Consider the following 15,760-nt stretch of genomic DNA (forward strand, 5'->3'; position numbering starts at 1 on the left):
ATATCTATGTATATATATATATATATATATATATATATATGTGTGTGTGTGTGTGTGTGTGTGTTTGTGTGCGTAGATATACAGCTATGATAGGAAACAGCACACAAGAATGACAAATGTTCACAGGCTATGCCAGTGGAAGTGAGGGGCCCAAGCAAGAAACATGTAACATGGAGCATGACCCCCTCCCCAGCCGGAAAGAGGAAACATACACATAAACCCGCAAACAATGTAAATAGTCCACTGCTCACCAGACCACAGGCAGGATACAACCATGGGGGTTCACAGTGCACCCATGAAATCTAATCTTGGAACACGGACAGGAGCGTCCCTTGCGGGACACCCCAAAAATGTGCATATAACCAAAGGAAGGTGATACGCCAACCATTTTGGCCAGGGTGTGCACATACCTGGTATACAGGGGTGGGAAAGCCTGATGACCCATGGGTCGAGACAACGTATGACATGGGTCCCTTGAAGTGGAGAGTGGGCAGCGTGTAGTGGTGTGTTCAGACCCAACCGGTACCCAGAGTAAGGCTGGGTGCTGTAGAGGAGGTGCAGGTGGGGGGAACTATGAGTAGCTAGTTATGGGTCTAGGTGTGCAGGTGTTGGCTGATGTTGGTCTATATGGACAGCCCCAGGGATGTAAGCAAAAGAGTTAATTGGGCAGAGGTGTTGCGCAGCGTGCAGCCACACCCGCTACGAGTCTCACTGCAGCAAAGTGAATCTACATGGCAAGGAACGGAATAACCAGATGTCGATGTATATATATAGAGGTATGTGTGTGAATATCTACCCATAGCTACATGGAGATATACCGCTCCCTCTCCATAGTACAAATGTATACATACAGAGACAGAATACATATACATACCCACATATAGATATATACATATGCAGACACCCATACACCCATATGTTGTTAGATATATATAGACAGCAATATATAAATATGTACATGTATGCATACATATACAGATATATCTGTATATAGTAATGTATATATATATATATATATATATATATATATATATATATATATATGTGTGTGTGTGTGTGTGTGTGTGTGTAAATATACACATGTATATAGCTAGGATATGATACAGCAGTTATGAATTACATATGGTCACAGGCTGGGTATATGGGGGTGAGGGGTCCAATCAACAAATGTGTAACATGTAGCATCAACCCACCTACCCCCAGCTAGACTGGTGAAACATACAGACACACAATAAAAGTAAACACACCACTGCTTCCCAGACCACAGGCAGGATAATACCAGTGGGAGAAACCTGCCAGGTCTAATCTTGAAACAAAGACATCAATGTCCCTTGTGGGACACCCCAAAAATTACTAATCATCAGAGTCAACCCCTGTAATGATTCATCAAACCAGTCTGTAGACGTACACGGACCAGTAGGTTGTGCAAGCCTGATAACCCATGGGTCGATACAATGTACAACATGGGTCCTGACACGTGGAGAGGGGGCAGTGTGTAATGGTGTGGTTAGACTCCACCTGCACCCACAGTAAGGATGAGTGCTGTAGAGGAGGGGCAGGTGGGGGGAACTATGGGTATGCAATTATGGGCCTAGGTGTGCAGGTGTTGACTGACGCAGTTGTATTAGGACCACGTGGGGGATGTAGTAATATTCTGAAATGGGCAGAGCCTACGCCCATACCTCTCAGCCCCTAAGAGCAAATCCACTGGACAGGTCATAAACCATTGGGGGAACAAATAGGGACCATACCTCTCAACTGTCCCTGATTTTGACTCAAATTTTCACTCTGTCCCTCTTAATCCCTCCTAAAACTAGTAACTTTTGGAAGAAAGCTGGTGAATTACATGTAATGACTAATCACAATAATTAAGAGTTATAAATGTCTTTTACTTCAGAAAATGTGTATTAATTCACATAGTCTGATTCTGTCAATGTTTCAAGTTAATAGCACTAATATTTTAAAAGTGTCCCTGATTGTCCCTGAGTTCTTTTTGACTTGTCCCCACTTGTTTTAGAGGTCTGATAGGGACAGAAAGCACATATTTCACTTACAACCTTAGAAAGCTGATAGAATAATAGGTATGCATTAGCATGACTCGGCTGAAGGATGTGAGGTCCTAAACCCAATTACTTGTCTGTATTTAATGGTGTCATTTCCCAGGTATTTGCCAGACAGGTGTAGATTGTAAGAGGAACACACCAATAGTATGAAGCAAACTCTGGACTGGCCGTGGATTCTGTACAGTCAACCGGCATGTTTAAGCCAAATGGGCAGCCATTCCTGATATGGGTCCCACCGCAGCACAGTCCAATTTAAATGGCTAAGTATGGTATGACCATATGTGTCATTGCATAACCCACTACACAACACTTACAAACACATGGTTGCAACACCCCACTGTAGGCATGTAAGCCGATGTAACAGGCATCAGAAGGTATTATCATAGTCCTCACCCCCACCCAGGGGTGTGAGTGTCAGATGCAAACACCAAATGCAGTGCATTTGCAAGTACAGGAGCAAGCGGGTGTAAGCCTTTATGTGAGTATCACACTAGTGAAGCAATGCAGAGGCTGAGTGTAAGAAACTGCAGCCAGAGGTTAGCATTGCTTAGGTTCGCGCAAACGCATGCGCACCCACTCACAACTGCTTTAAAGTGCCTTAATCACTCTATACCCAATAGCTCGTGTTCTGGCCAGCAACAAAGTAACCAGCCTCTGCAAGGCTTGAACTCAGGACCCTGTACATCACAGCCATAGTAGTAAACCACTACACCATGATAGCAATATATATAAAGGAGGTATCAGCAAACTAATCCTCACAACGGGGAAATCAAATTAAATATGTGAACTGAATCAATGTACAGTGTAATGTGCTATAACCTGCCACAGACCACAAATATGTGAATTGGAGTACTTCAGTAAACACAGAGTTGAGGTGTCACTGTAATAAAGATATGAAGTCCCTAGGACCCCGTACAGTGTATGTACACATGAATCACGACTACCAGACACATATGAAACCTGTAATGAATAAGACATCGTTGACAAAAGGCAAATAAAATGCTAGATAACCAATAAGCAATGCTAACCGCATCACAGCCACACTAAGTAATTGTAAGCAATGTGTAGGGAAGCCAGTACAATATGCCCGCAGGTACACCTCTTTAAGCAGTGCCAACCTGAAGTAAGCAGGTGTGCCCATAGCTTAGCCTTTTTGAAATTGGCCAATTACGGAAAAGTGTGGGAATCCGGACCTACTTAAAGCGAAGAGGCGTGAATGCAGCTCATAACTGGTTGTAGCATCCCACTGCAGGCAGAATGGCTGGAGAGGGAGAAAGCACTTGCTTTAGAGTGCAGTGCTGGGGCATCCAGGAGTCCAAATTCATGGTATGGCTCCTGGTAAAGCACCATGACAGGAGACTACTGCAGGGCCAGTACCAGGGCTCGCAGTACAAAATGGAGGCCTGGGACAGTCTCGCTCGTGACCTCACTAGTGTCACAGGTATCCCTCGGACTGCTGAGCAGGTCAGGCACCATCATGCAGACCTGAAGCGGTGGAGGGGGAATGTCCTGGAACAGTGGATCCAGGAAGCAAAGCAGATGCAGAATGCCCCAGAACTGAGTAAGTACTCCTTCCACTACATAGTTAGTTATTGCCTAGTTTGTGTATACTATGGATATGTATGGCTAAATATTACTGTACTTCTCTGACAGCTGCATATGAGCATGCTGCAAACCAGCAAGCCTATGATGCTAGGCTGCAAAAGATGCATCGCGAGGCAGGTTAGTAAATAGCCTGCATGTACTGTCATAACAAATAAATGTAAGAGCCTGAAAAAGTGTTGTAACAGTATACATAATTATGTAATATGCTGCGAATAAAGGTGTAACTCCTGCATTGCTTCTGTTTACTCTGCATTCATATGTTGTACTATTGCAGTTATTAAATAGTACTGTTGTAGTAAGCAGTGTTACCCACACTGTGGTATGCAGATAAAAATATATATGAAGTGCTGTATAACAATGTCAGAAGTGCAAACAGGTCAGTCATATTAGACTAAATAATTGGAAAGCTTCACAACAATTGCCTGATAGCATAGTGTAAAGTGATCTAAACTGTAATACTTTTGTCACACACAGCAGGGCTTTGGATCCCAGGAGTGCCAGTGAGTTTAATGCATAATCATTCCACACAACTGCACACAGTTTGTTAGAATGTTCAGTGAGAAAGCCGTATGCATATATACACTTAACAACTGTACAGATTATGCTAGAATGCTCAAATGGAAAGTGGCATGCATATTCATACCCCTCAACTGTTCTAATCTGCCCGGTATATCCTGATAAATGGCTCACATCACTTGCCTTTTGCCCTGTTCTCCTGACAAATTAGTGTGATGATCCAAGAAATGTAGGCAGCTGTAAATGACATATAACTGATAGTCAGACTTGTACATAGTCAGAGAATGTACATGCAAACAGCATCTCACCCAAAGTGTATGACAGCAGTCAGCAGTCTCAAAACATGTTGCATTAACAACTACATCTTGTCAAGCCTGTATGTAAGACATAGGTCCCATACATACTAATCTACAAACATACCATTGTACAACATAACGTCATTGGTTAGTGTAATAATACATGTAAGGGACAAACCACTGCAGTAACTATGAATGTTGTGAAAACTACAAGGATTTAATAGTTGTTAATTGAACTCTCTCTCTCTCTCACCTCTATCACGTGCAAAAATAACCAATTTACACAACTCATTTGGTACGTCTACACTCCTAACCTTTGTTGGGACATATGTCCTATTGGTTTATAAATATTCACGTCTGTTTCTATGCATGTGCCATGTTAAAATACTCCCATATTGGTGACCTGTTGCCATCAGTGAAACCTGCATGTTGTTGTAATGGCCACTGTTTACCCATATGTGCATGTGTTCTGCCTGTTCTGCAACTATGTTATATCCGGTGCCCTGGGTAATGGGAATACCTATGCATGCTGTTATAACTAATCGTGAATGCTGTTGACTATTACTAACCCATATCTGCCTTAAACATGCTACAACATAGCTCGTATGGGAAGGGCAGTCCCAGCGGATCCACCTGTCCCACCTCAGCTGGCCATGGCACCGGGCACCAGCACATCGGGGCCCAGCCTGGGACCTCCTCATCTGTTGGCCCTGTGCCACCTTTGGGTGAAACCGCCACAGGGGATGGGGCTCGGCACCCCCCTCAGAGCGGGAGGAGACAGGAACCTGTCTCCCGTGGTATGGTCCGGGCAGTGGTGCATAGGGAGCTCGACAGGGAGATTCGAGACCGCCTATGCCAGCTTGAGGCCCGATTGGTGCAACTAGAGAGTGGGGATGCCCCTCCTACACAGCCCCCAGCACAGCCACCTTCTGGGCTGTGAAGGTGCAGTGGTGACTGCCCATGGATGGGGACCTCAGCCCCACTGTATCCATTTGTGGGCTCATGGGCTTGCGACTTCCAAACACCCCTCCCCGTCCAAGGTGGTTCCCCCACATGTGTCATATACCACCCTTGTACGCATCTTGTCTGTCTTGTCTGTCATCCTACCCAACCTATCCTACCTGATCATACCTACTGTCCTTCCCCAACATCCCACTCTCACTTAAAATAAAAGAAAAGAAGGGCAATCTGTTCCTGCAAAAAAAGCACGCCCCATACATAGCTGTCCATTTCACACACATGTCCACTGGACACATGTAAACATTTCGAATTGGCATCACAACATACTATTGTTGTCCTCACCCCTCTCTCAGGGTTGTGAGTGTCCAAATGTACCACCAAATTTATTGCATATGCACAGCCATTGCTGTAGAAGAAATGAGACAGCTATGGACCTTCCTACACCCTTCCTGCACATCCCTAGCTACCTTGCCTACTGTCTTTCCCTCTTTGTGCCCCTTTTTCACCACTTTCCTATCACACCTTCTTTCTTTTCTTTTAAAGAAATTAGCACAGGGGTAACCGGGAGTAAGCACTTTTAAGCAGCAGTGAGCAGGTTACAGCCTGTTTGCATTGGGGTAAGCACTGCCTACACAGGTTAAGCAATCAAGAAGGTAAAGTGTAAGGAACTGTAACCAAAAGTAACCACTGCTTACCATCATGAAAACCTGCACACACTCACAACTGCTTAAAAGTGCCTTTATCACTCCGTATCCAACGGCCCTTGTTTTGCCCAGCAACAAAATAAACAGCCTCTGCTGGGATTGAAACCAAGACCCTGCACACCACAGCCAATGTGATTTACCACTAAGCCATGGCAGATATGCAGACATTGAATGTTATCACAAACATATTATCTAGCACAGTAATTCAACAGTATAGGAAATGTACTCCATTATGTAGATGTATGTGTGTGTGTGTTTATGTCCATATATTTATATATATATATATATATATATATATATATATATATATATATATATATATATATATATATATATATATATATATATATATATATATATATATATATCAAGAACATACCATGTGACAACAAAGCATTAAAAAAGAATGAAAAGGGAAACACCAGCAACTCCTGTATTATGTAGTGGTGTTGTCCTATGTAATATCAAGACTCCCTCAGACAGACATGTGTCATTAATACAAGCAAACATTTATACATTGCCCAAATACATTACTTTATGAATTTCATTTACATTAGCAAAACAGTTCCTGTCCAATCATTATTTAAGAACAGTAGTCTTGCAAGGTGCTGTGTGCGACATCATCATCATTGAAAAGTTAAATGGGGTAACCATAGAGGGACCGGTAGTGTCATTTGTACAATAGGGTCGTCTGCATCACGTGGACCTGGAACCTTTAGGGGTCATGTGCATACCAGGATCGTGTGCCTGAGAGAGAGGTGAGGACAACAGTAGTTTGTTGCGATGCAAATTAAAAGGTTACATGTGTCCAGTGGACAGCTATGTATGGGGCAAAAGTTGTTCTGGGAAAAGATTGGCCTTTTGTTTCTGTTTTTGTAAGGTGAGAGTTGGATGTTGGGGAAGGAGAGTAGGTATGCTTGTGGAGGATAGGTTGGGTAGGATGACAGACAAGACAGCATACAGGGGCGGTATATGACACATGTGGGGAGATACACCTTGGATGGGGAGGGGTATTTGGCAGTCACAAGCCCATAAGCCCCCAAATGGTAACAGTGGAATGAAGGTTCCCACCCATGGCCAGCCACCACTGCACCTTCACAGCCGCAAAGGTGACTGTGCTGGGGACTGTCTAGGAGGGGCAGGCTCACCCTCTAAATGTGACACTCTGCCCTCGAGCTGGTGTAGCTGGCCTCAAAATCCCTTATTGAGCCACCTACGTACCACATCCTGGACTGTACGATGGCTGACAAGTTCCTGTCTGGACCTGCTCCCAGGGGGGACAAGCCCCATCCTCAGTGGTGGTTCCACCAGAAAGTGGTGCAGAGCCAACAGAGGTGGAGGTCCAAGGCTGGGCCCCAGACGTGCTGGTGCCCGGTGCCATAGTCAGCTGAAGTGGGACAGGTGGTTCCGCCGGGACCTCCAGTGCCATACAGCCTATGGTGTTGCAGTTTTAACACAGATATGGCTTAGTAATAGTCAACAGCATTCAGGATTACTTATAGCAGCATGCATAGATATGACCATCAACCCAACACAACAGATGTCATACATTTGCAGAGGGAGCACAACACATGCATATATACTGCATGACATTTGTACAAAGCGTAGATGGCTTGTGACTGAAGCTATGAACAGTGGCCCATTATTGGCATGTCACTGTGATAACTTCAGACAGTGACTGTCATACCACTGTTTAATGTGTCGTATGTCCAATCAGGGATGCGATGGCAGTAACTCTCATTACTGTCACCATGTACTGACTGCAATCCTCACACTATGCTTCTGCAGTTCACAGATGTGTGTTCTGTGAGTAACACAAGAAACAAATGGTTCAACACACTGACCAGTCCACAGATGACACTACAGATGGGGGTTTCCTCACAAACAGAGCACTGTCTTGTTGGTTATTAAAACATGCAGACTAGCCATTACCACACACAACCTGTTAAATTGGCAGTAGTCTCAATGAAGCATAGCTACACTTACATGCTGTAGTCATGTCTGGCACATCACCTTCCTATCTTTAGGCTATTTACCACTGTGTATGTTGCCAGATATCATCTGTGATGCTGTTTACCAAACACCAGATTCAGGTTCCACTCACAGCCACTGTCATGGGCAAACACCAACATAATGTTCCTAGATATTGTACTGTGTTTCCATGCGATTGGCTATGGGAATGTCACCACAGCTGTTCCACATGCAATCAGCTAGAGGAGGACTGCAATAGGTGCATAGACCTTGACCTGATCATGACCATCACTTACGAAACAGGTGTACATCGCCACATCCACCAGAGAGTGTGTGGGAGGGACAGACAGAGACAAAGTACATCAGAGAAGGGCTGGAAGACTAAAACCTAAGCCTTGTCTATCACACACCTACCAGTACAGGGGTTCAAACCCCTGACTGACTAGCCATTACTATTACAAGTGCATGCAGTTACTCCATGTGCCACATAGCTGACATGGTGGTGTGCTGTAAGAACATAAATGTGTGCTGATGAGCAACATCTGCAACAGAGATATAGTAGACATACATTAGGTGTAGCAACATGGCTGTCCACATGCACAGATGTCATTGTCAACACAACCACACTCTCTAAGGGACTCAGACACATTGGCACACTTTGACAGGCTCACAAATACACTCCCTAACTACTTAGTTTGCCAAACTGCAGTAATGCACAGGTATTACATGCACCACAGGGGATATCCTGAGGTTCTATGGGCTAGGGCATGTGAACGTGTCTGACATCAGTCAGTATGCCAGTGGGAGTTATACTGGGTGTGACTGTGGTTGGGAACATCATACCCCACACGTAGACACAAGGTGCCAGTACTGACATGCATGTGTGCTGTACAAGGCTGGGTGAGGGGTAATCCTTGGCATCAGGCCACCTGACAATGGTCTGCAGTGTGGTTCAGGTGTGTAGTGTCTGCAATGTCCCACACAGATGGGTATTGTATGAACTGTCCTGTCATCCTGGTTACCATTGTGTGTGGCCATTGCTTTGCAATGCATGCCATGTCTGTGTTTGATAGTCCTTGACATGGACATTGCCTGGAATGTGCACATCCCACAATAATCTACAGTGACATGTTTGTATACCTGGTTTGCCTGGCACATGTTGTGTACACTGACTGTTATCATCAGATGTGCCAATACTGGCCTGGTGTGGCAGGACCTGCTAATAGACAGCAGGTTGACCCTGCACCTACACCTGCATTGATAGCATGATACAGGTATTCCCTGGCGTCAGTGGCATCTCTCCATACAGGGCATGTGTGTAGGCATTGTATGTCCTTTGTGGATCACATTTGATGGCACCACATATGTTGCAGATATCCAGTGGGGAACATAGTGAAGGCGCATTGTCCACAATTATGCGCCTATTGTCCTGTTGGACAGGGTGCCATGCCCTGTGCGGCCCACTGCAATCACACCATGCCTACTATCTGTCAACAATGTGCAGGGTACTAGCAACATAGCGGGATATTCTAGGCAAGTGTGTCTGTGTATGGCACATGGGTTCAGACCATATTCTGGGTAATAGTAGGGTTGCTTACTTTGTTCACCAGGCCTTTTGCCAGATGTAGGGGTATGGCTTGCCAACTCATTCACTTGGCTGATTGAAATCTGTAAATCTCGTGAGGTGGACATTGTGACATATAATATGGCCACCATCTAGGAAAACTACAAAACCCACTCCTCAACATGTCCAGTGGTTAGACACTCACAGCCACCTCTACACAGGCTCTGACTGTCAAGCACACACACACACCTACCATGTCTTGGAATAGAACTCCTACCTAACTAGTTTATCACACTACTGCATTACACAGTTATAGCATACGCTACAGAGATTACTGGGCTACTCCATCCCCAACGGTTTATTTCACAAGGGATGACATCAGCAGGTTTACCAAAGTAGGGCATTTCAGATTTTCTGCAACTGAGTAGCCCAAAATGCATTGCTCACAAAAAAGACAGTGAGACACACACAACGCATCCACAACTGACATGTGTGGGTATAGAACCCATGACCAAGATTTATTTCACACTACTGCATGGAGATGTTATAGGACGCACCATGAGGATTACAAGGGAGCTTTGTTCCCAGAGGTGTGTTTTACAAGGTATGACATCAGCAGGAGTACCAAAGTATGGCATTGTAAATGTCCTGCAAGTGATTAGGGTATAATGCATTGCTCCCTATACAAACTTTGAAACACACAGAAAAAATACATAACTGCCATGATTGTGGAGGGATCCCTACCGCAGTTCTAAATCACAATCCAGCGGTACGCAGTTACAGGATGCTCTACAGAGATTACTGGGTTACAGCAGTCCCAGAAGTGTATTACTAGGTAGGTGATATCAGCAGGATTGCCAAAGGTGAGTATGTGAAGTATATGGAGTGTGCGTACTCTAAGAAGCATTGTTCCCTTCTCAGACAGGCAGATAGACACACACACACTCACACACACACACACACACACACACACACACACAGTTGGCATGTCTGGGAATAGAAAATCTACTAAACTAGTTTATCACACTACAGCATTACACAATTACAGGACACGCTACAGAGATTACTGGATTACAGCAGTCCCAGAGGTGTATTTCTAGGTGGGTGACATCAGCAGGGTTGCCAAAGGTGAGCATGTGAATCGTAAGGAGTGTGCATACTCTAAAAAGCATTGTTCCCTTTTCAGGCAGGCACACATACACATTTAGCATGTCTGGGATTAAAACACCTACCAAACTAGTTTATCACACTACTGCATTACACAGTTACAGGATGTGCTACAGAGATCATTGGGTTATAGCAGTCCCAGAGGTGTATTTCTAGGTGGATGACATCAGCAGGGTTGCCAAAGGTGAGTATGTGAATTGTATGGAGTGTGCGTACTCTAAAGAACATTGTTCCTTTCTCAGGCAGACAGACACACACAGTTAGCAGGTCTGAGAATAGAACACCTACCAAACTAGTTTATCACACTACAGCATTACACAGTTACATGATGTGCTACAGAGATTACTGGGTTACAGCAATCCCAGAGGTGTATTTCTAGGTGGGTGACATCAGCAGGAATGCCAAAGAAGGGCATTTCAAGTGTACTTGCAAGTTGTACATGTCTTGTACCTGTGTGTACCCGCTGCTTACTGTCGTGAAAACACATTTACACATGCTTATAACTGCCTTATTCAGTCCTAAATGACATTTTCAACAAGCCTTGCAGGTCTTGAACCCTGGACCATGCACACCGAGATCACTGGACTTACCACTAAGCCATTTGGGTTGTGTACATGCTTCATAGGTTTTATAATACACATCTTACTACAGGTATTCCACAGTACTGAAAATAAATGGAACAGTCACTTTGTGTAAATATGTACAGTACTCTTGAATGTACTGTACTCTGTGAAACAACATAGACAAGTCTACATCTGTACAACTGTCATAACTAAATACATATATGCACCTATGGGATGTACACACACACACACACACACACATATAAATATATATATATATATATATATATATATATATATATATATATATATATACGCATATACACAGACACAGCTATAGCCATATCTATATATATATATATATATATATATATATATATATATATATATATATACATACTTATACGCATGTCTTAACGCCCTTTGTGACACACAAGGGTTCCAAAGGAACTGACATGTACACAAAACAGAGGCATATCTTGTTTTATAACATTTAAATCTTAATCAGTTCACCAGAGAAGGGATGGTTGTTGTTTATGTGGAGTTTGGGGTGGGGAATGATGGCTAGGGAAATATACCCCGGGGATTGTGGAGTTTGGGTGGGGGAATGATAGGTATGGACATACACCCCGGTGACCACTTCTGTGTTACTGCTCAACAGTGGCACAGGAAAATAACATACCCAACTGTAGTCATTCTTGACTGTCTATTCTTTTCTATTCCTAACTATGTCATAATTTGTAGACTCCACTCACCACAGATGACTACCATGGTGTGCAGCATGTTAAAAGACATAACACATGTGTATGCCTGGCTACAGGGTAGTCACACACACTTACCAGTATTGTGTATACATATCTTGCCTATGTAAAGGTAACTAATAGAGGGGTATGTGCCACAGAACCCATACAATTACACTTACTCTGATTCTGAGCTGGGTGACATCACAGGACTGATTACTTGCAGTGGGGTGGGGGGAAAGGGTGGTTTAGCAGATGACAAGGATAAAGGCCAGTGCAAATGGTGGTTTCTCTTTGGAAAGCAGCAAAGCCCACAGTCATGACAGGATGCAGACACAAATATTCACACACCTCCACTTGCTGACACACACACACAGTTGCCAGTGGTGAGATCAGAACTCCTGTCTATCTACAGATCACTATTATAATACTACGCAGTTATGAGCCATGCTACAGAGATTTCACATTTCAAGGCAATCAGAATGCCCTTCTAAGACTGAGGACAACAACAGGGATACTGACAGTTAAGATGTACATAGCTGTAAACCTGTGTGTTTAAAGTAGGAGTCCATTACAACCTGTATGCACAAACAAGACACATCATCTGCAGGTAAGACATAGGTAGGTCTGAGAGGTATAGTTGTAGCACAACAAGCCCTGAACTGGAGTATGCCCATCTGTGGAATGGACAACTACTATCACTATACAGGGTTACAGTGGTCATGCTCATACTCATAGAAACATAGGACTTGCTTGGATGCATTGATTCCAATTACACAAGGTGAGAGTGGGCATGCTTATACAGTTAGTAGCACAGGGCTTTTTGGGATGCACTGTGACTACAACTACAAAAGGTTATACTGGGCATGCTCATACACTTAGAAACAAAGGGCTTGTTTGGATGCACTGACTCAAATTACACAAGGTGGCAGTGGGTACACTCATACACTCAGTAGCACAGGGCTGTTTGAGATGCACTCCAGTTCTAACCACGGAAGGCCAAAGTGTGCATGCTCATACGCTTACATGTACAGAACACGTTGTAATGGACTACTATTGTAAACACACAGGTTTACAGCTATATACATCTTAACTGTCAGTATATATGCACATCATACAGGTTTATTACCAGATACCTGCATGTGTCCCGTAAATGATATATCTGTGTCTGTGCTGTGTGATACACATGCATACATGTACATGAAGTACTGACATATATGTGAAGTATACACAATCATTCATGTGTGGAAGTGACAGACAATAGGTTAACTGGGACACACAGGTGGATGCTAGCTACAGCATGTGCCACACACATTGCTGCCCTGAAAGGCATATATTGATAGCAGGTTGTGGACAGTGGCATTATACTTGGAACAGTGGTATGTGCAAGCATAATATGTGAGCCCCATTGTCTAATGGTACTGAGGTGCAGGTGTCGAGATGACCTCTCCCGGCTGTGTTAGTAGTTGTCATTATTAGCAGGACCGCTACACTAAGTATATCTGACATTGGTCGTATACATAACGTCTACTGGTGTCCATCACCTTAGATGTAGCATTTGATACCAAGCACATTACTGCCACTGAGTGATGTCATGGTACGAGCGGCAACTGCTTGACCAAAACAATGAGTCAATGTCCTGCTGTAATTATGAGGTTGTCCAGTGTCTGTCATTCCGGGATGTCATGACTGAAAAACAAGCCTTTGTCACAGAGCACATGCATCCATGATTCAAGGGAGTGTGGATAATACCTAGGTCGCATTTACCCATATAGTGGCATTCCAAGGCAAAAGTCCTAAACACAAAAGTAACACCCTGACACCTACAAGACAATTGCATTGGATGCTTATGCTAACTAGTGCTAGATGTGTGGCTTTCGTAATCCATTTGCTCAATGTAGAACTTACAATGGGGAATACTGACATCTGTGCAGTGAGGTGCACCTAGCTGAAAACTGTGTAGTGCACAATTGCACTACCACCATATAACTCAGATCCAGACATGTGGGCCATAATACTGGTACGGACCATTCCAGGTGGTGGTGTCCACATATTCATAAAGGCTACTCACAAGTGAAGACCACTTAGAAACAAAGGGCTTGTTTGGATACACCGACATAAGTCATCACAGATGAGTCAGGTACAGGTGACAGTGGCAAAAGCTGCATTCTAGGGTGTATCCTTATACATCCACCACCATGTCCTCAGACTACAAACACACATTCATACATCTGGTATGACATATGGTAGAACACCAAATAACCTTCGATTGGTGGACTGTACCTAGCCCTACATCAACTGTGCAAAGTACCCATGTACTCACACAGTTGCATAATGTGTTATGCAATGCAGTTATACCACTGTTTGTAACCAGGTCAGTTGTACACATATCAGGGTCCCTTGAATGTTGCCAGCATTAACACAGTCAACTGTTGCTGTACACCAGTAAACAACACCCTCATGGCTGGATATGACCTAAATGTACCTGCCCTGGATATGTACATCCCACACTCATGCAACATAAATGAAAATACCATAGCTGTTGTTGTCCTTTCTACATACAGGTGGCTATATTCATTACACACATGCACATAGAAGATAGGTCCATGGCTGCTGAATGCTAACAGTACATAAGGTTTGATATATATGTTGACAGAGGTAATAATCCTTCTCTACTGGTCACTCATGACTCCTATCATATCATACAACAACCCATGTGGCATGTATGTCATTAGACATGCCCATCTAATGCAATGCCTACAAACATACCCAAATAACAGGATCATAGGACCTACACACATGGCCTGTATTGACAGACTCAGGGAAATACAGCTATGCTCTTTATGTTCCTGAGTAGTTACAGGTGATATGTCTATGACATGTACAGCTATGTGTGCCCACAGCTCCTACATATACACCATGTTAACAACTGCAAGCCATGCATGCTGTCTGGACATTACCGTTATTATCACAATAGCCAGAACGTGCTGGGATGAGATGTTTACAAGCCACAGACCTCACACATTCTTGAATGAGTGTAATGCCTAGCTCAAACAGGGCACATTGCTTGCACTCTTCCAGTAATCATGAGGTGTGTGTGGCAAATATGAAGTGCTCACTGTTGACCATTACAGTGCCCTGGCTTCACCACGGAACTGTCAAGTAACAATCTGGTGGAACATGACATGGAATGTTGCTGTGTGTGTGTCTTGCTGATATGTGCTGTTGGCATGAATGTACACTTGGCTACTCAGTGAAGGTGGTTGTGTGTCTACCAGTACATGAATGCAACATCCATTATGGTGTAATGCTTGGCTAGGTTTCACACATGGTGTCGGGAAGGTGTGGAATGTATCCTCTTGACCTGCTAGTCCACTTACTGATGGAGACTGCATATGTGTACATCTACTGATGTGTGTTTAGATTCCATGCGTGTGCAGTGTCTGATGTTTGAAGGTGACTGTTGTCTTAGTACATCATGCTGTTGCAATGCAGCCTCAACATTGCCAACTGTATATGGTGATATGCTCAAAGTACAGTAAGCTGTACTTTAGGCATGGACAGATGTTTGGACATGACTGCTAATTGGTGGGTCTCCTTTTCAGATGAAT

This window comes from Protopterus annectens, chromosome 7.part0 (assembly GCF_019279795.1).
Source record: "Protopterus annectens isolate FY-2018-M chromosome 7.part0, PAN1.0, whole genome shotgun sequence".
In the NCBI taxonomy this organism is placed as follows: domain Eukaryota; kingdom Metazoa; phylum Chordata; order Ceratodontiformes; family Protopteridae; genus Protopterus; species Protopterus annectens.